This window comes from Piliocolobus tephrosceles, chromosome 10 (assembly GCF_002776525.5).
Source record: "Piliocolobus tephrosceles isolate RC106 chromosome 10, ASM277652v3, whole genome shotgun sequence".
Taxonomy (NCBI): Eukaryota; Metazoa; Chordata; class Mammalia; order Primates; family Cercopithecidae; genus Piliocolobus; species Piliocolobus tephrosceles.
In genome coordinates this window covers 52,613,336-52,637,642 of record NC_045443.1, presented here as the reverse complement: position 1 = coordinate 52,637,642, position 24,307 = coordinate 52,613,336, and the positions used below count along the sequence as shown (strand labels likewise).

The 24,307-nt window shown below is 36.6% G+C and overlaps 2 pseudogenes; one reads left to right on the top strand and one right to left on the bottom strand.

The window, feature by feature from the left end:
* Window positions 1-658: 658 nt before the first annotated feature.
* On the bottom strand, window positions 659-1,623 carry LOC111541748 (annotated as a pseudogene).
* Window positions 1,624-17,535: 15,912 nt separating this feature from the next.
* On the top strand, window positions 17,536-20,579 carry LOC111541749 (annotated as a pseudogene).
* The last annotated feature ends 3,728 nt before the right edge of the window (window positions 20,580-24,307 follow it).

The window sequence follows — 24,307 nt, the reverse complement described above, 5'->3', positions numbered from 1 at the left end:
GGAATCCAGATGGTTCTCTGGTAAGAGTTTTCATTCTGATTTCAGCTCTCAAATCAGACAATCAGCAATGTTCTAGGAGCACACATGAAAGCCAGTACTGTACTTTACAACTGGAAATAATTTCTGTGGTTTATGCCAGAAAGAGATAATCTTTGGAGTTGTCAGAGGAAGAAGCTTCAGAATCAAAATTGTTTAGAACCGAAGAAAAGGTGATCTGGAATAGATTTTTTTTTGGTAGGACATCATTGATAAGCTTCTTTGAGAAGTAGCTAGTCATTTCTGACCCAATGTGTTCGCAACTTTTTTTTATTGATGAGACTAAGAGCTCCTCATGAGAAGGAAGACTTAATCATTCAGCTAATCACCAGATTTATAAGAAAATAGTTTTTAACCAAGTAGTTGTTTTTGTGTACAAAGTCTAAGAATACAATTTTCCTAATTTTTCCCTTTATTAAAATATATCTACCAGAAAAAAATTTGAACTTGCCTTCTCTGAATACTTTTGTCAGCAAGTTTGAAAAAAAAAAAAAAAAAGACACATGCTCACATTGTATTTTTCTGAGAAATCACTTTAACAAAAGGAGAAATCTGAAGCTCAAGTTATCAGCTGGAGGAGCTCCATGAATATCATTCAAAAGTTCTATTTATTTTGGGGTGATTAAACTGAATAAAGACTCACAATTTTTCTGACCACGTCCTTGAAGACTTGTTTTACTTGTTTATTCCTTAGAGTGTAAATGAATGGGTTCAGTGAAGGGGCAATTGAGATATTGAGCACAGCTACTCCTTTATTGAAGGCAACACCTTCTTTTGCTGAAGGTTTTATGTACATGAAGATGCAGCTTCCATAAGAAAGAGAGATGACAACCACGTGGGAAGAACATGTGGAAAAAGCTCTTTTTCTTTGCTGAGCCCAGGGGAGCTTCAGAATAGTCCTGATAATATTTGTGTAGGAGAGAATCACTAGCACCAGGTTGATCATCAAGGTCATAACTGCTTAGAAAAAGTCAACCAGTTCCAGTAGATTTGTGTCTGAGCAAGCTATTTCTATGAGGGATCCATAGTCACAATAATAATGATTCACAATATTAATGATTCACAATAATAATGATTTCTGTTGGAGGCACAGAAATCCAGCTGACTGGTAAAGATGATTGGGACAAAGATGATCAAGAATCCACTCAGCCAAAGCAGAGAACCAGCTTAATGTGGACCTTCATGCTCATAATGGTGGTGTAATGCAGGATTTGCAGACGGCTACATAACGGTCATAGGACATGGCAGCCAGAAGGCAAAACTCTGTGGCCCTGAGGAATATGGCAAAAAAATATTGAGTGAAGCATCCAGCAAAGCTGATGGCTTTATTCCCAGTTGAGATGTTGAACAGTAGCCTTGGAGTAAAAGTGGTTGTAAAGAAAATTTCTAAGAAGGAGAAGTTCTGGAGTAAAAAATACATAGGGGTCTGGAGGTGGGAGTCAAGTAGTATAAGGATGATGATGATCAGATTTCCAGTGATGCTGAATATGTAGTGAGGAAGAGAAATACAAAAATGATAATTTGAAGCTCTGGGTTGTCTGTTAGTCCAAGCAGAATGAATCCTGTCAGAAAGGTTTGGTTTTTCATTTCTAACTTTTGCTGCCTATGAATGTATAGAGGAAAAATGTTAGTGATGAACACAGAAGAGCTCAAGAACATTTTGGAGAGGCAAGTTTTACCCATAGGATTAGTTTAAGTGTCTTTTTTTTTTTTTGACAGTCTTACTCAAATTTTTTTTTTATTGGATAAGAGCTGGCTCTTTACAAGAACTATTTTCTTAAATTCTCATGTAGGATTTTCTCTAAAACTCCTCTTAACAATTTTCATATACTTTCCTAGCTTACCTTCAAAACAAATGCCTAAATTCTCCATTTCCAGTTTTTATTTTTCACTTTGAACATGTCTCTACTTTTGATCTTTCATTATATCTGTTAACTTGGCAGTGATGTTTCTTTCATCACTGTCTTTGTCTCAGAGGGAAAAGAAAAAAGAAAAAACGTAGCTCACAGTTGAAAAGTCTTTGGGATGGAATCAGCAGTACCATTGAAACTGTGATAATCAAAGATTCCCTTTGATTTTTGAATATGTGGACTCTTGTAACTATTACCAGTCTCTAAATATTTGCTGCTGGTGTCTGCTTTCCCTCAGCCCAAGCTCAAGGTTTATTCGTGTTGTAGCATGTGACAAGATTTCTTTCCTTTTTAATGTTGAATGATATTCCATTGTATGTGCATACCACATTTTGTTTACCCCTTCATCTGTTGATGGAAGTTTGATTGCTTCTACTTGGCTATTGTGAATAGCGCTGCTATGAACATAGATGCTCAAATATCTCTTTGAGAGTCTCCTTTCAATTCTTTTAAAAAAATTTTTTTTATTATTTTTAGTTTTTATTATGCTTTAAGTTCTAGGGTACATGTGTACAATGTGCAGGTTTGTTACCTATGTATACTTGTGCCATGTTGGTGTGCTGCACCCATCAACTCGTCAGTACCCATCAACTCGTCATTTACATCAGGTATAACTCCCAATGCCATACCTCCCCCTTTCCCCCTCCCCATAATAGGCCCCGGAGTGTGATGTTCCCCTTCCCGAGTCCAAGTGATCTCATTGTTCAATTCCCACCTATGAGTGAGAACATGCGGTGTTTGGTTTTCTGTTCTTGTGATAGTTTGCTGAGAATGATGATTTCCAGCTGCATCGATGTCCCTGCAAAGGACACGAACTCATCCTTTTTTATGGCTGCATAGTATTCCATGGTGTATATGTGCTACATTTCTTAATCCAGTCTGTCACTGATGGACATTGGGTTGATTCCAAGTCTTTGGTATTGTGAATAGTGCTGCAATAAACATACATGTGCATGTGTCTTTATAGCAGCATGATTTATAACCTTTGGGTATATACCCAGTAATGGGATGGCTGGGTCATATGGTATTTCTAGTTCTAGATCCTTGAGGAATTGCCATACTGTTTTCCACAATGGTTGAACCAGTTTACAATCCCACCAACAGTGTAAAAGTGTTCCTATTTCTCCACATCCTCTCCAGCAAAGAGAATAAAATACCTAGGAATCCAACTTACAAAGGATGTAAAGGACCTCTTCAAGGAGAACTACAAACCACTGCTCAGTGAAATAAAAGAGGACACAAGCAAATGGAAGAACATAGCATGCTCATGGGTAGGAAGAATCAATATTGTGAAACTGGCCATACTGCCCAAGGTAATCTATAGATTCAATGCCATCCCCATTAAGCTACCAATGACTTTCTTCACAGAATTGGAAAAAACTGCTTTAAAGTTCATATGGAGCCAAAAAAGACCCCGCATTGCCAAGACAATCCTAAGTCAAAAGAACAAAGCCGGAGGCATCATGCTACCTGACTTCAAACTGTACTACAAGGCTACAGTAACCAAAACAGCATGGTACTGGTGCCAAAACAGAGATATACACCAATGGAACAGAACAGAGCCCTCAGAAATAATACCACACATCTACAGCCATCTGATCTTTGACAAACCTGATAAAAACAAGAAATGGGGAAAGGATTCCCTATTTAATAAATGGTGCTGGGAAAATTGGCTAGCCATAAGTAGAAAGCTGAAACTGGATCCTTTCCTTACTCCTTATACGAAAATTAATTCAAGATGGATTAGAGACTTAAATGTTAGATCTAAAACCGTAAAAACCCTAGAAGAAAACCTAGGTAATAGCATTCAGGACATAGGCATGGGCAAGGACTTCATGTCTAAAACATGAAAAGCAATAGCAACAAAAGCCATAATTGACAAATGGGATCTAATTAAACTAAAGAGCACAGCAAAAGAAACTACCATCAGAGTGAACAGGTAACCTACAGAATGGGAGAAAATTTTTGCAATCTACTCATCTGACAAAGGGCTAATATCCAGAACTTACAAATAACTCAAGCAAGTTTACGAGAAAAAAACAAACAACCCCATCAAAAAGTGGCCAAAGGACATGAATAGACATTTCTCAAAAGAAGACATGTATACAGCCAACAGACACATAAAAAAATGCTCGTCATCACTGGCCATCAGAGAAATGCAAATCAAAACCACAATGAGATACCATCTCACACCAGTTAGAATGGCAATCATTAAAAAGTCCTTTCAATTCTTTTGGATATATGCCCAGAGATATACATTGTTGGATTGTATGGTAATTCTGTTTTTAATGTTTTTGAGGAAATGCCATGTGTTTTCCATAGTGACTGTACTCTATGTGGAATTTTAAAATCAAAATGAATATCTGAATATCTGGGACACAAAATAAATGCAGAGAAATGTCTGATTCTAAGATAAGAATTAACATAATGATGCATTCTGTTCAGGCGTCAACCATTTTCTATCTTATGTGTGTGTCATCTTTCCAAAACTAGTTTATAAGTTCCTTAAGAGCAGGTGAAGGACAAGAGAATCAAGGCTTATTGAATGATTATAGTGTTGGCTTATGCTAGATCTCTTTATAAATATATTTTTCTTCTTTTCTCATATTCATTTATCTCCCAATAACAACAGCAAAAACACACAGTATGGGCAAAGTACATACTTGTTAAATAAATGAAAAAAATTAGTGCCCCCGCCACTTTACTTTGTTCTTCATTTGCCGATTTATCCTTGGCCATTTACGATGCAGTTGTACTTTCTTCCCTAGATTTCTTGCCTAGAAACTAAAACTTTCAAAGTCTAGCCTAACATAAAGCTACTTGGTTCTGTAACTTGATTTTACCTTTGCCTTTCTTTTTCCACTGATGAATGGCCAGTGAGTCATGTGTGTTACCTCATCTTTGCTGGGATTTCAAGAGCTGAGAGCCAGGCCTCTATCAGTAAGACTGTATTTTTTCTTTTTTCTTATTTTTTTCTTTTTTCTTCAACTTTTATTTTAAGGTCAGAAGTACATGTACAGAATGTGCAGGTTTGTTACATAAGTAAATGTGTGCCATGGTGGTGCCCAGCATCCATTAGCTATTCTTCCTGATGCTCTCCCTCCCTCCACCCCCACTTGAAATTTTCTTGTTCATGGTTGGTGCTCTTCTATCACCAAATAATAAAAATCTATATTTGTTCTATTTGTTATTGAGAGTAAGAGGAATATAATAATTTTGTTTTTTTTCAGGGTTTTTTTTTTAATTGACATCAAATTGTCTGCATTTATAACATACAATGTTATGTTTCAAAGTATATATATACATTGTGGTTTGACTGTAAAAAGGACTCAATGTGTGTAAGGTTAGTTTGGGCACAGAACTGTTCCTTGTCCTTAGTTTTCAGTACATTGAGCTATCTGTTCCTTTAAATCTTCCCCACTGACATTTAAGGAGAAGTGTTTATTTGTACTTGGGGCCCATGCTACACATTCTCTAAGCCTCTGAATGGACTAGTTACTTTCAGGAAAGGGGCTACAAACATAAGGTACTTTTTAATTAAACAAAAAAAAAATTACAGTTACATGATTTCATGTTCCACAATTACAAAAAGGTAACATAGATATAACTATAAGCTGAGAATATACTTACACTTGACTTTCAGGACAAATGTTATAGGATTTTGACCATAGATGTCGGTGGAATGGATCACAATTTAGAAGTCAGATATGGATGAAAGGTGGCATAAATTCAACTTGTTTGCTTTTCCAACCGTGATTTATTGATGTAATCATTCACAAAGTTCACAAACTTATGAAAACTTAGTAAGAAAAATCTTACTCATCCGGTTATATATCAGTTTAGTTCTCATTTGCTACTTCCTATTTGCACATTAATTTAAATGCACCTTGGCCAGTAACTAATCCTTTGAGATGTGACTTATATTAAGTTATGCAAAGTTATACTAGTGGGAATAAAACCCTAGGAAGCACTCTCCCATCAAATATTTATTTCCTCTGCTTTGCCTCATTTGAACATAGAAATGTGCATCCTCTCTGATTTTACACCAGACTGAAGCACATTTTAAAATTTCTATTCTGAGGAGGCCTCAACATAATCATTTGAGGAAAGAAATAAAAGCTCTCAAGAGACCCACATGCAGAACATAGTAATGAACCCTAATTTTTGAGAATTCTTGAATCAAACTTTTAATAGGAGTTTAGGGAAGAAGTCTAAAGAGACTCTGAAGAAGTTTACAGGAGAACATCAGTATATTACAAAAGCCTTATGAAAACTGCAGAAATAATAATGGTTAAAAATAATCAGGGGCTGGGCATGGTGTCTTATGTCTGTAGTCCCAGCACTTTGGGAGCCTGAAGCAGTTGGATTGCTTGAGCCCAGAAGTTCGAGACCAGTCTCAGCAACATAATGAAATCCTATTTCTACAAAACAAAACAAAACAAAAAAATGTGGGAAATAGAACAATTACCAGTTTTTTTGAACTTTATTTATTTATTTAAATTGACAGTTAAATTGTATGTATTTATCATGTATACCATGATGTTTTGAAGAATATATACATTTTGGAATGGTTAAATCTAGCTAATGAACATATGCATTAGTTCACATAGCTATCGTTTTTGTGGTTAGAACACTTAACATCCATTCTCAGCATTTTTCAAGAACACAATGTATTTTATATTAATTGTAGTCACAATGCTATATAACATATCTCTTGAACTTATTCGTCTTTATCTAACTGTAATTTTGTATCCTTTGACCAATATCTCCCCAGTCCTCCCCCTCTACAACTGTCCCAGTCTTTGGTAACACCATTCTACTCTCTAGTTCTGTGAGATCAGGTTTTTGAGATTTCACATGTAAGTGAGATCATGCAGAGTTTGTCTTTCTGTGCTTGGCTTATTTCACTTAACATAATGTCCTCCAGGTTCATCCATGTTGTTGCAAATGATAGGATTAAATTTTTATGGCTGAATGTTATTCCATTGTGTATATGTACTACATTTTCTTTATTCATTAATTCATCCATTAATGGACCCTTAGGTTAGTTCTGTATCTTGACTCTTGTGAATAGTGCCGCAATAAACATGGGAATGCAGATATCTTCTCTTTGGCATACTGATATAATTTCCTTTGGATATATGCCCATTAATAGGATTGCTAAATCATTTTGTAATTCTATTTTGTTTTTTTGAGACAGAATCTCTGTCTCCCAGGCTGGAATGCAATGCCACAGACATGGCTTCCTGCAGCCTCAACCTTCTGGGCTCAAGCAATCCTTCCACCTCAGCCTCTCAAGTAGCTAGGACTGCAGGGACTTGCCATCACACCTGGGTAATTTTTGTATTTTTTGTAGAGACGGGGTTTTGCCATGTTGCCCAGGCTGTTCTTGGGTTGTTGAACTCCTGAACTCAAGGGATGTGCCCCAACTTGGTCTTCTAGAGCGCTGGGATTACAGGTATGAGCCGTAGTGCTTGGCCTTTTTTTTTTTTTTCCTATTTTTATTTTCTTTTGGGAACAATTGTATTTTTTAGTTTTGGGGAACTTCCAACAGTGTGCAAGGATTCCCCTTTCTCCAAAACTTATCTTTTGTCTTTTTGATAATAGCCCCCTCTCTTTTTTTTTGAGACAGTCTCTCTCTGTTGCCCAGCATGGAGTGCAGCGGCACAATCTCAGCTCACTGTAACCTCCACCTCCTGGGCTCAAATGATCTCCCTACCCCACCCTCCAGAGTAGCTGGGACTATAGGTGCATGCCACAGTGCCCCAGCTAATTTATTTATTTTTATTTTTATTTTTTGTAGAGACGAGGTCCCACTGTATTCCCTGGGCTATTCTCAAACTCCTGAGCTCAAGTAATCCTCCTGCCTTGGCCTCCCAAAGTGCTGGGATTCAGGCATAAGCCACCATACCCAGATGATAATAACCATTTCAACAGGAGTGAGGTGATATTGCATGTGGTTTTGATTTGCATTTTTCTGATGATCAGTGATGTTGAACTTTTTCTTATATATCTGTTGTCATTTGTATGTCTTCCTTTGAGAAATTTCTATTTAGGTTGTTTGCCTGTTTTTAAATTAGGTTATTTGTTTTCTTGCTACTGAGTTGTTGAGTTCCTTATATATTTTGAATATTAATCACCTGTGAGATAAATAATTTGCAAATATTTTCTCCCATTCTATAGATTGCCTCCTCACTCTGTTGATTGTTTCCTTCACTGTGTAGAAACTTTTAAATTTGATGTAATTAGTTTGTCTATATTTTTACATTTGTTGCTTATGTTGTTATATCCAATAAATCATTGGATTTTTGTTGTTATATCCAATAAATCATTACCCAGACCAATGTTATGGAGATTTCCCACTTTGTTTTCTTCTAGAAGTTTTATAGTTTTGGGTCTTACATTTAGGTCTTTCATCCATTTTGAGTTGATTTTTGTAGGGAGAGAGATGGGAGTCTAGTTTCATACTTCTATATATGGACATCCAGTTTCCCCGGCACCATTTCTTGAAGAGACTGTCCTTTCCCCAAGAGTGTCTTGGTGCCTTTGTCAAAATCAGTTGGCTATAGATATGTGTATTAATATCTGGGTTATCCATTTTATTCAATTGGTCTATGTGTCTGTTTTCATGCTGGAATCATGCTGTTTTTGTTACTACAGCTTTGTAGTGTATTTTGAAGTCTGGCAATGTGATTCTTTTAGCTTTGTTCTTGTTGTCCAGGATTGCTTTGCCTTTTCAAAGTCTTTTGTGGTTCTATACACATTTCAAGATTGTTTTTTCTATTTCTGTGAAGAATGTTATTGTTTTAATAGGGATTGCATTGAATCTGTAGATTGCTTTAGGATTATGGTCATTTTAACAATATTAATTCTTCTGACCTACAAGCATGTGATATCTTTCCATTTGTATCCTCTTTAGTTTCTTTCATCAGTGTTTTGTAGTTTTCCTTCTAGAGGTCTTTCATTTCCTTGATTAAATTTATTCCTTGCTATTTTATTTATTTATTTATTTATTTATTTATTTATTTATTTATTTATTTTTTGAGACAGAGTCTCGCTCTGTGGCCCGGGCTGGAGTGCAGTGGCCTGATCTCAGCTCACTGCAAGCTCCGCCTCCCGGGTTCACGCCATTCTCCTGCCTCAGCCTCCCGAGTTGCTGGGACTACAGGCGCCGGCCACCTCGCCCGGCTAGCTTTTTTTTGTATTTTTTAGTAGAGACGGGGTTTCACTGTGTAGACCAGGATGGTCTCGAACTCCTGACCTCGTGATCCGCCCGTCTCAGCCTCCCAAAGTGCTGGGATTACAGGCTTGAGCCACCGCGCCCGGCCGCTATTTTATTTTTAATAGCTATTGTAAATGGGATTGCCTTAATGATTTCTTTTTTTCAGCTAGTTAGTTGTTCATGTATAGAAATGCTACTGATTTTTGCATGCTGCTTTTGTATCTTATGACTTTACTTTTCAGTTCTAAGAGTTTTTAGGTTGAGTCTTTAGGATTTTCTATATATAAACAGGGACAACTTGATTTCCTCCTTTCCAATTTGAATGCCTTTCATTTCTTTCTCCTGCCTAATTGCTTTGACTAGGACTTCAATTATTATGTGGAATAAGAGTAGTGAGTGTGTATTTCCTTGTCTTGTTCCAGTTCTTAGAAGAAAAGCTTTCAGTATAATGTTAATTTCGGTACGTTAGACATCAGATTCAGTATAATGGGTTTGTCATATAAGGCCTTTATTGTGTTGAGGTACTTTCTTTCCATACTTAATTTTTTGAGAGTTTTTATCATGAAGGGATATTGAATTTCATCAGGTATCTTTTCTTCATCTATTGAGATGATCATGTGTTTTTTGTCCTTCATTCTATTTTATGTGATGAATCACATTTATTGATTTGCATGTGTTGGACCATCATTACATTCCTGGGATACATCCCACTTAGTCATGGTGTATTATGTTTTTGATATATTGTTTGATTTTGTTTGCTAGTATTTTGTTGAGAAATGTTCATCAGGAATATTGGTCCATGGTTTCTTTTTTTTTTCTGTGTCCTTTTCTGATTTTGGAATCAGGGCCTCATGGAATGAGTTGGGAAAAGTTCTCTCTGCATCAACATTTTGAAATAGTTTGAGAATAATTGATAATAATTTTTCTTTAAAGGTTTGGTAGAATTCAGTTGTGAAGGCATCTAGTTCTGGACCTTTCTTTGTTGGGAGAGTTTTTATTATTATTACTGATTCAATCTTGTTACTTGTTCATGTCTGTTCAGGTTTTCAGTTTCCTCTAGGCTCCATCTCAGTAGGTTGTATGTGTTGAGGGATTTATAAATCCATTTCCTTTTGGTTTTTGAATTCATTGGCATATAGTTGTTCATTGCAGTCTCTAATGACCCTTTGTATTACTGTGGTATCTGTTGTGAGGTCTCCTTTTTCATTTCTGATTTTATTTATTTGTGTTATCTCTTAATTTTTCTGTCCAGGTAAAGATTTGTGAATTTTATCTTTTCAGAAAACCAACTTTTTGTTTTGTTGATCTGTATTTTTTTAGTCTAAATTTTATTTATTTCTGCTTTGATCTTTATTAATTCTTTTTTTAGAAGAACACATTTTATATTTATTTATTTATTCATTTATTTCTCCCCCAGTAGGTTATTGGGAGTACAGGATGTATTTGGTTACATGAGTAAGTTCTTTAGTGGTGATGTGTGAGATTTTGGTGCACCCATTACCTGGACAGCATACACAAGACCCTATTTGTAGTCTTTAACCCTTGCCCCCTTCTCAACCTCCTCCCAAGTCCCCAAAGTCCACTGTATCATTCTTATGCCTTTGTGTCCTCATAGCTTAGTTCCCACATATCAGTGAGAACATACGATGTTTGGTTTTCCATTCCTGAGTTACCTCACTTAGAATAATAGTCTCCAGTCTCATCCAAGTCACTGCAAATGCCATTAATTCATTCCTTTTTATGGCTGAGTGGTATTCCATCATATATATATACACCACAGTTTCTTTATCCACTTGTTGATTGATGGGCATTTTGGTTGGTTCCATGATTTTGCAATTGCGAATTGTGTTGCTACAAACATGCATGTGAAAGTATCTTTTCGTATAATGGCTTCTTTTCCTCTGGGTAGATAACCGGTAGTGGGATTATGGGATCAAATGGTAGTTCTACTTTTAGTTCTTTAAGGAATCTCCACACTGTTTTCCATAGTGGCTGTACTAGTTTATATTCCCACCAGCAGTGGGGAAGTATTCCCTGATCACCATATCTATGCCAAGTTCTACTGTTTTTTAATTTTTTGTTTATGGCCATGCATGCATGAGTAAGGTGGAATCACTTTGTGGTTTTGATTTGCATTTCCCTGATCATTAGTGATGTTGAAAATTTTTTCATGTGTTTCTTGGCCATTTGTATATCTTCTTTTGAGAATTGTCTATTCATGTCCTTAGCCCACTTTTTGATGGGATTGTTTGTTTATTTCTTACTGATTTGTTTGAGTTTGTTGTCATTTCTGAATATTAGTCCTTGTGAGATGTATAGACTATAAAGATTTTCTCCCACTCTATGGATTGTCTGTTTACTCTGCTGACTGTTCTTTTTGCTGTGCAAAAGCTCTTTAGTTTCATTAGGTCCCAACTATTTATCTTTGTTTTTATTGCATTTGTTTTTGGGTTCTTGGTCAGGAAACCCTTGCCTAAGCCAAAGTCTAGAAGGGTTTTTCCAACGTTATCTTTTAGAATTTTTATAGTTTCAGGTCTTAAGTTTAAGACCTTAATCCATCTTGAGTTGATTTTTGTATAAGGTGAGAGATGAGGATCCAGTTTCATTCTCCTACATGTGGCTAGCCAAATATCTGAGCACCATTTTTTGAAAATCATGTCATTTCCCCACTTTATATGTTTTTGTTTACTTTGTTGAAGATCAGTTGGTTTTAAGTATTTGGGCTTATTTCTGGGTTCTCTACTCTGTTCCATTGGTCTATGTGCCTATTTTTATACCAGTACCACACTGTTTTGGTGACTGTGGCCTTACTGTATAGTTTGAAATCAGATAGTGTGATGCCTCCAGATTTGTTCTTTTTGCTTAATCTTGATTTGGCTATGCGAGCTCTTTTTTGGTTCCATATACATTTTAGAATTTTTTTTCTAATTCTGTGAAGAATGATGGTGGTATTTTGATGGGGATTGCATTGAATTTATAGATTGCTTTTGGCATTATGGTCATTTTCACAATATTGATTCTACCCATCCGTGAACATGGGATGTGTTTCTGTTTGTGTCATCTATGATTTCTTTCAGCAGTGTTTTATAGTTTTCCTTGTAGAGCTCTTTTGCCTCCTTGGTTAGGTATATTCTTAAGTATTTTATGTTTTTTGCAGCTATTGTAAAAGGGGTTGAGTTCTTGATTTGATTCTCTGCTTGGTCCCTGTGGTGTATAGAAGAGCTGCTGATTTGCATACATTAATCTTGTATCCAGAAACTTTGCTGAATTCTTTTATCAGTTCTAGGGGCTTTCTGGAGGAGTCTTTAGGGATTCTGAGGTAAACAATCATATCGTCAGCAAACAATGACAATTTGACTTCCTCTTTACCAGTTTGGATGCCATTTATTTCTTTCTCTTGTCTGATTGTTCTGGCTAGAACTTACAGTACTATGGTGAAGAGGAATGGTGAGAGTGGGCATCCTTGTTTTGTTCCCGTTCTCAGAGGGAATGCTTTCAACTTTTCCCCATTCACTATTATGTTGGCTGTGGGTTTGTCATAGATGGCTTTTGTTACATTGAGGTATCTTCCTTGTATGCCAGTTTTGCTGAGAGTTTTAATAATAAAGTGATGCTGGATTTTGTGGAATGTTTTTCCTGCATCTATTTAAATGATCATGTGATTTTTGTTTTTAATTCTGTTTATGTAGTATATCGCACTTACTGATTTGCGTATGTTAAACCTTCCTTGCATCCCTGGTATGAAGTCTACTTGATAATGCTGGATTATCTTTTTGATATGCTGTTGGATTCAGTTAGCTAGTATTTTGTTAAAGATTTTTGCATCTATGTTATATTATTTTGCTGAATTGATCCCTTTATTATTGTATAATGACCTCCTTTGTCTCTTTTTACAGTTTTTGGCTTAGAGCATATTTTATTGGATATAAGTATAGCTAGTGCTGCTCTGGTTTCCATTTGAATGGAATATCTTTTTCCATCTCTTCACTTTCAGTCTATATGTGTCCTTAGGGATGAATTGAGTTTGTTGTAGGCAGCATGTATTTCATTCAGACCTCTATGTCTTTTAATTGGAGATGTTAGTTCATTTACATTCAAAGGTATTATTTTTAGGTAAGGACTTAGTACTGCCATTTTGCAATGATATGTTTTTTTGAGCAGTTTAGTGTATCCTGGGCATAATGTTAAATAAAATACCATTATTATATTTATGTATAAAGCTAGACAATATAACTTGTTTTCTTAATGTTCGTAACACCATATGACTCCTAAAGGGGGAGATAGTTAGGGCATTTACCTTCTGTTGCTGTGATGGTCTCATATATTGGTCAAGAAATGTGAGAGACGGAGTAGGGTTTAGTATTTCCTCCCAGAAACTCCTTTTCTCTTTCAGTCTCATGTACCCTGATAACTGTCCTCTGATGAGAGGTAGGAGGTCTTGTTCTTTCTCTATTTCTTCTAGACTTGAGAACTGCTCTTCCACTTGTTCCTGACACTCCTGCTCAAACTTTTCCAAGTTTACACACTTGCAATCTCTAAATGTTTACATGGAAATGATAATTGTCATGTGACTCCTAATAGCTACTAAATGACTCTCCCTGACAAAAGGAATATCAGATAGGAAGGAGTAGAGGGACATGGTCTTGGAAGGACCAGTGTTTGGCTTTGACCTACAGCCCTATGTACAGGATTAATTCTCAGCTTATGTTTGGTGAGAGGAATGTTTGTATTTGAGGTTGATCCTAGATGATATCTGTGATTAAGTTGTGAACAATCTCTCTCCTCTGATCCCAGTTTGGCTTCAGACAGAGAGTCCTAATAGATGAGTGTGCCAAGTATGGATTTTTGGGAATGCCAATGTGATAGAGAATCATAGCATAGAGAATTTGTTAGGAAAGAGAAACATGGTCCTGGGAGATTACTGGAGAGCAATAACATATACACCAGGACAATAGGAGTTTAGAGATAAGGCAGCAAAGAGGGAGTAACAAAAGAACAGTATAATTTACAGAAGGAATTAATTCAATCTAGTCTACAGCTTTGTGGGAACATGTGTTCATGGGTAATTCTTGATTCAGGAGGAAGACAAAGATAAAACTTTATAGTACATAAGATAGATCATTGTTTATTTTCTCTTCCAGCCCACACCACATGTTGAGAAAACTAGAAGAGAATGAACTTGGCCAGAGGAGAATGAAGTAAGTGTAGGCATGAGCCAAATGGAGCCAATTATCTTCTCTCTTTTGGGAATTTGCAGTTAGTTGTAGATTCTGGGTTGGTAAACTGTGGGTCATCAAGGCAGAAGGTGATATATAATAAATATGTGTACATTTAATTATGATAATATTTTTCCTGTTTATAAGAAATGTGAGATAAAATGATAGTAAATAAGTCGTTCAGTTTGCCCATGAATGATAATGCTGAGCTGGCATAAGAAATCCATAACCAAAAGGAAGGGCTGTTTCAGTGAAGACAATTGCTGCCCCACTATAATAGAAAGGGCCCTTTGCAATTAACTAATTAGCAGGTGGTTGATTGCATGTGGAAGTAGCAGGTGCCATGCAATAGGCTTGGCTTTGATTTCTGCTATTAGAAGATTGGACACAGAAATGACAGTAGCCAGATGAGTCTTGGTAAGGAAAGGCTCATGCTTAATTCTACAGTCCTGCTTTAATGTTTACTTTGTTTTTGAGCTCATTGAACAAGCATTAAAGTGGTGGGGAATGAGATTGATTCTCATCCACAGAAAAAGTCCGATTGTTGTACCAAGTTTTTAATAGATATATGTGTATGTCTATTTGTTGAAGAAGACTTATGGTGAGTACTCATATTCATATGGAATACAAGTATTCTCAACTCTAGTCACATTATGAGAGGTACATCTGTGTTCTTCTACTGTAGTCCTCCTGGAGTAGGTTAGCCAATCCTTCAATTTTTAAATTCTAAATCCCTGATAACACAGAGAAACCATTATTCTGCAATCATAAAATGGTAGAGATTCATACCTCTTTTTCTTGAACGACAAACTGTGTGGCTTATCAAGATATGGAAGACTGTTTCCTGAATTAAGATTGTGATACTGGCAATCTTATATCATGGATGTGTCCCAGAAAAAATAAAGCATCTTGGAGCATTGGGCACTATGTCAGGATTCAGTCAAATGCAGAAATGGAGTAGAAGTAAGGAAAAAATATAGAATAACATGGGAGAATCTAGAACTTTGGCCAGTAATAGGGTTGGAGTGTCCTAAGTTTCATTTTTGTTGGGTACTAATTGTGTATTATGGTGAAAAGTAGAACTTAGTTTAAAATCACAGAAATAAAATCAGGGGAGGAATACTCAGGAATCTTTTGATTTCACATGACAGTGACCCAAGCCAAACTATCTTAAGACAAAAATTTATAATTCACATAACTTATAAGTCCAGCAGTAACCGGTTTCAGATGTTACTAGATCTAGGATACAGGGACTCAAACATAGTTACTCTGTCCCCATTTTCTTCTTTTAAGGTTGGCATTATTCTATTGAGACAGATTTTTTCATTTGGAAGAGAGTAGACAGTCTCCAATATATAGTCCTTAAAATCTATGATCCAGAAAGCATGCCACCATCTCTCTTTTCTTTCAAGTCTAAATCGAAAAGGTCATAAGGCCCATCTTGGTTCATATGCTTAACTCTGACTCAATTTTTTAGCTAGGGTAATGTGGTATGAAAATCGAATGACCCAGATTGTATGTTTATCAATGACATCAAATAAGGAGAGATGAGTGGATTGACAGTTCTATCAGAAATCCAAGACTGGAGCAGGGTGAAATATTTATCAAAGAAAGAGAGATGCTAACACTAACAAAAAAGACAGCTATTGATAAAAGGAAGTTAATTGAATCAGGCAAGAACTGCAGGAGCACATTGCTTTGTGAGAAATTGCCAAAGCCAAAGGCGTTGAGAGGGAGAATATGTGTGGGATAAAGAGTGAGTGATACGGTCATGAGTGGGGAGGGGTAACAGTTTATGCTGAATCTCCATTTGACGTACAAGCTTCTGTTATATAATAATGAGACCCTTTTCATATATAGGATCAGACCAGTCAGAGGCATTATGGTACTAAATGTGCACAGTATGAACCAGGTACTAGGCAGTCTAGAGTTGGATGACCAAGGTGGGCACAGTTTTGGTCCATCAAATTTATGATGATGCTACATTGTGAGCATGTATATATTCTGTGAGTAATTAGATCTGTGATATCAGAGACTCCACATCCAAAAGGTCCGAAAAGATGCAGGAAGCTCCCATGAAGAAGAAATAACTTTATGCAAAGCTGTGAAAGTTCTAGAATTTCCCTGCATTTTCTCATGCAAAGAATTGTTCACCCACAGTTCAAGTCAATAAATATTTAAATCATTAATAAGCCAGTTACAATCTATATAATCTCTTCTTTTTGGATATTTATTTGCAATTATTATTGACAGTTTTAGAAAAGAAAGCAAAACAAGGAATTGCTGGTGTAGACACTGAATTTCCATGAATTTTTAACTGTTGTTGATACTCTTCCTTTTTTAAAGTTCTTAGAAATTTTATTAAAATTTTGATAATTTTCTGAATTTGCAGGAAGAACTAAATGTTATGACAGTCTGAATTGTTACTAGTGATATTTTTATGATTTTCTCTTATTTTGGGAAAGGACAAACATAACAATGGTGTGGGAACTTACCATGAAATAAAGTGTTATGGCTATTAGGATTAGATAGCTGCCTCATTGTTCAGCTCTACCCAGAGAAAACTTGAATTATGGCACAGGCCTAACATGCCTAGTATCTATGGCACGTCAAACTAGAGACAGTATTTTCCAAGAATATTATGTTCTGTGGAGTTTTCTTTGTCACAAAGGAGGCTATATCATAATATTTTGGAGGAAGTATATATGATTTCATCAAATGCCACACATTTGATAAAAATGGTCACCAACTAAAGATTCTTTATTGAGATATTTAAAATAGAGAAATGTTGTCTCCTTGTGTGTTAAATAAAATAAAATAAATTAGAGAAAAGTACAAAGAAATTTTTATACTCTTGCCTTTACGCTACTCAGAATTGAGGTTATCATGTTTTTCATATTTGCTTTTTTCTAAATAAAGGAACATAGCATAGCAGGTATTGTTGATTTCTTTCACTAATCCACCCACAGATAATTATAGTTCAGATCAGAGAGTAGTGTAGATGATCAGGCTCTGTGGCTATATGGAACCTTGACAGCAGTGCTGGCGGCTGGCCCCCTGGCCACCCTGGCAGCTTTAAGTAAAGTCGAGGCTGCCTCAGGACTGTGGGGGCTTCTGGGACCCCAAATGAGGGACAGCAGCCTGCAGCCTGATGCCATCATCCTGGGAACTGATCCAGCAGTTGGTGATCAAGCTGTCCCAGGCAGTGTGGGCCAACAACCTGCACACAGTGCTTGGCTGTGCAAGATCCTGCCCAGCAGCCCCATGCTCAGCATGCGCCTGGTCAACAGCCACTGCCTGCAGGATGGAATAGTACACCCAACAATGATAAATGGTTTGGTGATTCTGGAAGACCTAAAGACAGAAATGCTGTTCAACCCAGCAATCCCATTACTGGGTATATATCCAAAGCAATATAAATCATTCTCTTATAAAAACACATGCATGTGTATGCTCATTGTACTACTATTCACAATAGGAAAGACACGGAATCAACCTAAATGCCCATCAGTGATAGGCTGGATAAAGAAAATTTGGTACATATACACCATGGAATACTATGCAGCCATAAAAAAAAACATGTCTTTTGCAGGGACATGGATGGAGCTGGAGGCCATTATATTTAGCAAATTTACTCAGGAACAGAAAACCAAATACTGCATGGTCTCACTTACAGGTGGAAAAGCTAAATGAGGCGAACACCTGGACACATACAAACGTACACTGGGGCCTACTGGAGGGTGGAGGGGGAGGAGGGAGAGGGAGAGGATCAGAAACAATAACTAATGGGTATCAGGCTTAATACTTGGGTGATGAAATAATCTGTACAACAAACTCCCAGGACACAAGTTTACCTATGTTGCAGACTTGCACTTGTATCTCTGAACTTAAAATAAAAGTTAAAAAGAAAAAGAAAAAGAAATGGTTTGAAAACCCGTACTGAAATTTTACTGTCCAGTTGAAGGATGCCCTGCGGGCTCTCACAGACCATTTTCTCAATTTTCTCTCATAAAGCAGCACTTTATGAAAATGCGTGCTGAGAACAGAAATGTAGTAATGAGACTTGAAAAGACACTTGGAGGACTGTGGCAAGATTTTTGAGTGCACGTGTGTCTGTCCCTATGCCAGTGGAATGGTATTACAGTCTCACATTTACTAAACTGGCCATGATCTCTGCAGAACACAGATATCTATCTAGTTAGAAAAGGAAAATGTAGAGCTGTCTATAAAGCTAGAGATTGTCCAATAAGACCGTTGAATCACTAAGCAACCAGCCAACTCCTAGACACACTCAAGAACCAGAAGCTTCAGAAATAAAACTAGTAGCTTTTTTTGAATGATCTTGAAGCTCTAATGCCAGAAAGCAGACTCTTACAACACCTCTGAGATAGCCTCAGAAGTTGCGTTTACCATATCCCAAAGTGGTTTTGGTTACCTGTGATGTAGTTTTCTCCTATGCTTGTCGTTGAGCCTGCAACTGACTCCCTGCTGAACCTGTGGTGTGACGTATTGATGAGGCTTCTGCCATAGAGTCTGTGTACCTACTACCTTGTCAATAGGAACCCTGATCCATGCCCTAGATTCAGAGGCTTGCTCTCTTAAGAAGAGCCTACCTCTTTCAAAAAATTGTAAATCCTGTTGCTGTTGAGCCAATTAATACTGTTGTTCAAGTGAACCTGGGTAAAAGTCTCTCTAATCCTTTGCAAGAAATAGGGAGCACATGCCTAAAGAATAGCGTTTCTTCAATTAATGTACAGACAGATATGTCTTATGCCTCACAAAACTTTGTACCTTCTGCACAGTGGGCTAGCCTTGATTCTTCTGTGTCTTCTTGTTCTCAAGTCGATTTGTCATTTGATTCTCAAGTGTCCCTTCCCATTAGTGTTCACACAGACATTTTTGCCCAGCTTGAAGCTAACTTCATCTATAACTGCTCAGAGTGATGCATTTATAGGCACTTGTTTCCAGTCAGGTGAGATCTTCAGAGAAACCAAAAGTAGTAGGATTGTTTAAGACTAAAACCATGGGATTGAGATGGGAAAGGCTGTGGGTAAAGCAAATTTGCCAGGGGCTGGAGGAAAGGAGAGATTGTCAGGTGAGATGGGGAGGTGGTGTAGATTAGACACTTAGTTAGAATGCTTGAGTTTGAGATATCTATTAGACATCCACCACTGAATTTAGTAATGTGGCAAAAGGTCCTAGACCATAAAGATTTTCACTTTTTAATGAGACTAGACCAAGCAGAATAAATAATTTCTGAAGTTGAAAAACAGGTCTTTTGAAATAGCACAGACAGACTGAAAAACAAAAGAGAAAAGTGAACAAAGCCTACAGGATTTACAGGACACCATTAAGCAAACAAATATTTGTATTCTGGGCATTTTAGAAGGAGAAAATTAGGGAAATGGTATAGCAAGCATATTTAATAAAATAATAGGTCAAAATTTTCCAATTCTTGAGAGAGGGCTGGACATCCAAATACAGGAATCTCAAAAAAAACCCCAAATAGATTCAACCCAAACATGTCCTCTCCAAGACACATTTTAGTCAAATTGTCAGAAGCCAAAGACAAAGAAAAAACTTTTAAAAAAAGCCAGGGAAAGGCATTAAGTCATATGTAAGGGAATCCCCATTACACTAACAGTGGATTTCTCAGCAGAAGCCTTACAGGCCAGGAGAGAATGGAACGATGTATTCAAAGTACTGAAAGAAAGAAAACCCCTGCTAGCCAACAATATTATGCCCAGCAAATTCATCCTTCAGAAATGAAGGAGAAATAAAATATGTGACAGACAAGCAAAAATGAAGGGAATTAATAGTCACCATACTAGACCTACAAGAAATGTTCAAGGGAGTCGTACATCTGGAAGAGGAAAAATGATGACCACCATGATGAAAATATACAAAACTATAAACTCACTGGTAGAGCCAATAGAAAAAGGAAAAACAAAGGAATCAAATCTTATTACTACCAATCACAAAAATAGACAATAAGATAGGAAGTAAGGAACAAGTGATATACAAAACAACCAGAAAACAATAAATAAAATAATAGGAGTAAGTCATCACTTATCAACAATAATCTTAAATGTAAACAAGTTAAATGCCTACTTAAAGGTATTGACTAGTTAGGCACAGTGGCTCATGTCTGTAATCCCAGTACTTTGGGAGGCCTACGTGGGTGGATCACTTGAGGCCAGGAGTTTGAGACCAGCCTGGTCAACATGGCGAAACACCATTTCTACTAAAAATACAAAAATTAGCTGGGCCTGGTGGCACATGCCTGTAATTTCAGCTACTCAGGAGGCTGAGGCATGAGAATTACTTGAACCTGGGAGGTGGAGGTTGCAGTGAGCAGAGATCGTACCACTGCATTCCAGTCTGGGTGACAGAGTGAGATGCTCTCTCAAAAAAAAAAAAAAAAAAAAAAAGATGTTTGCTGACTTTATGGTTAAAGAAACATGACTCAACTATATGTTGCCTATAAGAAACTCACCTCACCTGTAAAGGCATTTTCAGACTGAAAGTGAAGGGATGGAAAAAGATATTTCATATGAATGGAAATCAAAAGTAAACAGAAGTAGCTATGCTTATATCAGGCAAAACAGACTTCAAGTCAAAAGCCGTAAAAAAACAAACAAACAAACAAAAAAACCAAAGAAGGACATTACATAAATAATAAAGGGATCAATTTAGCAAGAGAATATAGCAATATAAATATATATGCACCCAACACCAGGGTACCCAGGTATTTAAAGGAAATATTATTAGATCTGAAGGGAGAGATAAGCTTTTATACAATAATACCTGGAGACTTCAACACCTCACTCTCAGCACTGGACAGATTGTCTAGAAAAAAAATCAACAAAGAAACATTGGATTTAAATTGCATCATTGACCAAATGGACCTAAAAGATATTTGCAGAACATTTTACTCAACAGCTGCAGAAAACATATTCTTTTTGTCAGCACTAAGAATATATTCCAGGACTGACCATATGTCAGGACACACAAAAGTCTCAAAAATATTTTAAAAATTAAAATCAAATCAAGTATTTTACCTGACCACAATGGAATAAAACTAGAAATGAATAACAAGAACATTTGAAACTACGCAAATACATGGAAATTAAACAATGTGTTCCTGAACAACCAATGGGTGAAGAAAGAAATTAAGAATAAAAAATTCTTTGAAACAAATAAAAACAGAAATACAACATACCAAAACATGGGACACAGCAAAAGCAGTATTAAGAGACAAGCTTATAGAGATAAATGCCTACATCAAAAAACCAGAAAGATTTCAAATAACCTAATGATGCGTCTTAAGGAACTAGAGAAGCAAGAACAAACAAAAGCCAAAATTAGTAGAAGGAAAGAAATTATAAAGATCTGAGCAAAAATAAATGAGATTGAGACTAAAAATATACAAAAGATCAACAAAATAAAATGTGCTTAAATGTCTTCAAAGATTTTGACCTCGTGTGAGTATGTGTGTGTGTGTGTGTGTGTGTGAGAGAGAGAGAGAGAGACAGAGAGAGAGAGACAGGGTCTCAGTCTGTCACCCAGGCTGGAGTGCAGTGGTGAGATCCTGGTGCATGGCAGCCTCAATCTCCTTGGCTCAAGTGATCCTCCCACTTCAGCCTCCCAAGTAGCTGGGACTACAGGTGCATGCCATCACACCCAGCTACTTTTTTATTTTTGTGTATAGACAGGTTTTTGTCATGTTGCCCAGGCTGGTTTCGAACTCCTAAGCTCAAGCAATCCACCTGCATTGACGTTCCAAAATGCTGAGATTTCAGGCATGAGCCACTGTGCCCAGTCAAATTAGAGCCTTTAAAAAACACGTAGCTTGTAGAAAAGCTTATGATAATTGCTCGAACCTTAAGTAATAAAGACATTTTTCATTTGTACATTTGTTCTTTTACTAATTGAACATTTATTGAGTACCTATTATATAGTAGACACTATTATATGTAGTAGACCACCATTTCTGCCCTCAAGTCTAGAAGCCAAGGCCATTCCCCTGTAGCTCAGAAAGAAGATCTAAGTGAGTCCAGTTAGCAGCTTATATGAGTCTCCTGGTTCATTACTTAATCCTCATTGAAATCTTATTATTGTGTGTGTTGGGGGTAGGATGGAAGCAAAATACTGTTTTGTTAGTTCCCATGCTCTTTGGGATCTTTATGTTCCTTTTGAAAGTGAGAAAATAAACAGGAGATCCACATTCTTCATAAGAGATATGGATGTGGAAAGGAGAAGGATTTTGAGAGAAGTCAAGAGCCATAGGGTGGAATAATATGGGCTTGTGTATATTTGCAACTTCCTAAAGAGAATCATGTCCCAAAAGGCTTCTAACAAAGCTTGTTGAGAGCTTGGAAAAATGAGATAGGTAAAAAATCAAGGTCACTTAAAATACTTAGAAGTGTTAGGGAGAGGAAATGGTAAAACTAGTTAGAATGGCTGTATGGCTCAGTAGTTAAGCAGGCGGGTTCTGGCACCAGACAGATTTGGCTTCTGATTGTAGTGCAGGCACTTAACTGTGTGACCTTGCAGAAGTGATTTCACTTATTGAAGCTTCAGTTCCCCATATGTAAAACAGAGTGGAATTTCCAGGCAGATCTAAGTCCATATGTAGCATGTCTTGATAGTTCCTTTCTCAAAGTATATAAGCCCTCAAATGATCACGAACCTTCATTAAAAAAATCTGTTCCGGGACCCCTCATTCATTTGTCCACCCACCCATCCGTCCTTCCGTCCATCCATCCATCCATCCATCCATCCATCCATCCATCCATCATTCATCCATTTAAGAACTATTTACTGAGCACTTACCGTTGCTTGGCATTGCAGATGAAATTGTGATTAAGAAGTTATTGTCCCTGCACTCCTGTGCCTTACAGACTAGAGGTGAATATGGATTTACATCTATAACCATTATTATGATATTACCAGTGAAAAAGCACAGAACACCATGGAGAAATATAACTTGGGGTTCATTCTTCTTTTCATTTCTCTATTCTCAAAATTCCATTTTATCATTCTCTAATTTGTCAGCTCCCATTCACTAGTAACCCACAACAATCTGATTTCTTCCTACCCAACCCAACTTCCTACCCAACTTTCACATTTGCTGAAAATGGCTAGGATCAACAACAATCCAGTCGTCTGTTCTCACACTTTCATTCTTCCTATTAATCGCTCTCTGTAGCATTTCACATTGACAACAAACTATGTTTCTTGAGACATCTCTTCCCATAAATTCGATAGGTCAATTGCCTTTCTTATTAACCCCTCTGCTGCTTCTGCTCTTTAAATTTTGGGACAATCCTTAGCATTTAATATTTAAGCCTTTTCTATACATGCTTTTATATATGACCTCATTTATTCCCATATCATTAGCTACCATGTACATTTTAAGGATTGTGAAATTCATAGATCTGGTTCCAAATTCAGATGGGCATTTAACTTATTTTAAAAGAGAATTTAACTTAATTCAAAACTAAATTTATCATCTCCATAGCTTTTTGTTTTGTTTTGACTAAAACTAATAGTGGTAACATTTACTCAGTCTCTTTGGATTGAAATTTTGTGCTCCTATTTCACAATATTTCTTCTACCAAAATTTCTTTCTTTACCCCCTCTGAAAACATTTATTTTCTCTCTAACTTAGGTTGAGTTATTCAATTAAGTAACTAAATAGAATAAAACCATATTCATTTCACTATTAACACTTAACAGGTTGTCATTTATTTCCAAGTCCTTCCCACTGAACTGAAATTTAACTCTTTATTGAGTACTTAATAACCATCAGAGAGCTTAGTACATAGTAGCGACTCATCAATGAAATCTTAAATTCTTAAATTCTTTTTTTTCTTCTCTCTTTTTTTCATACCTAGTCCCACAGATAATTCTTAAATTCT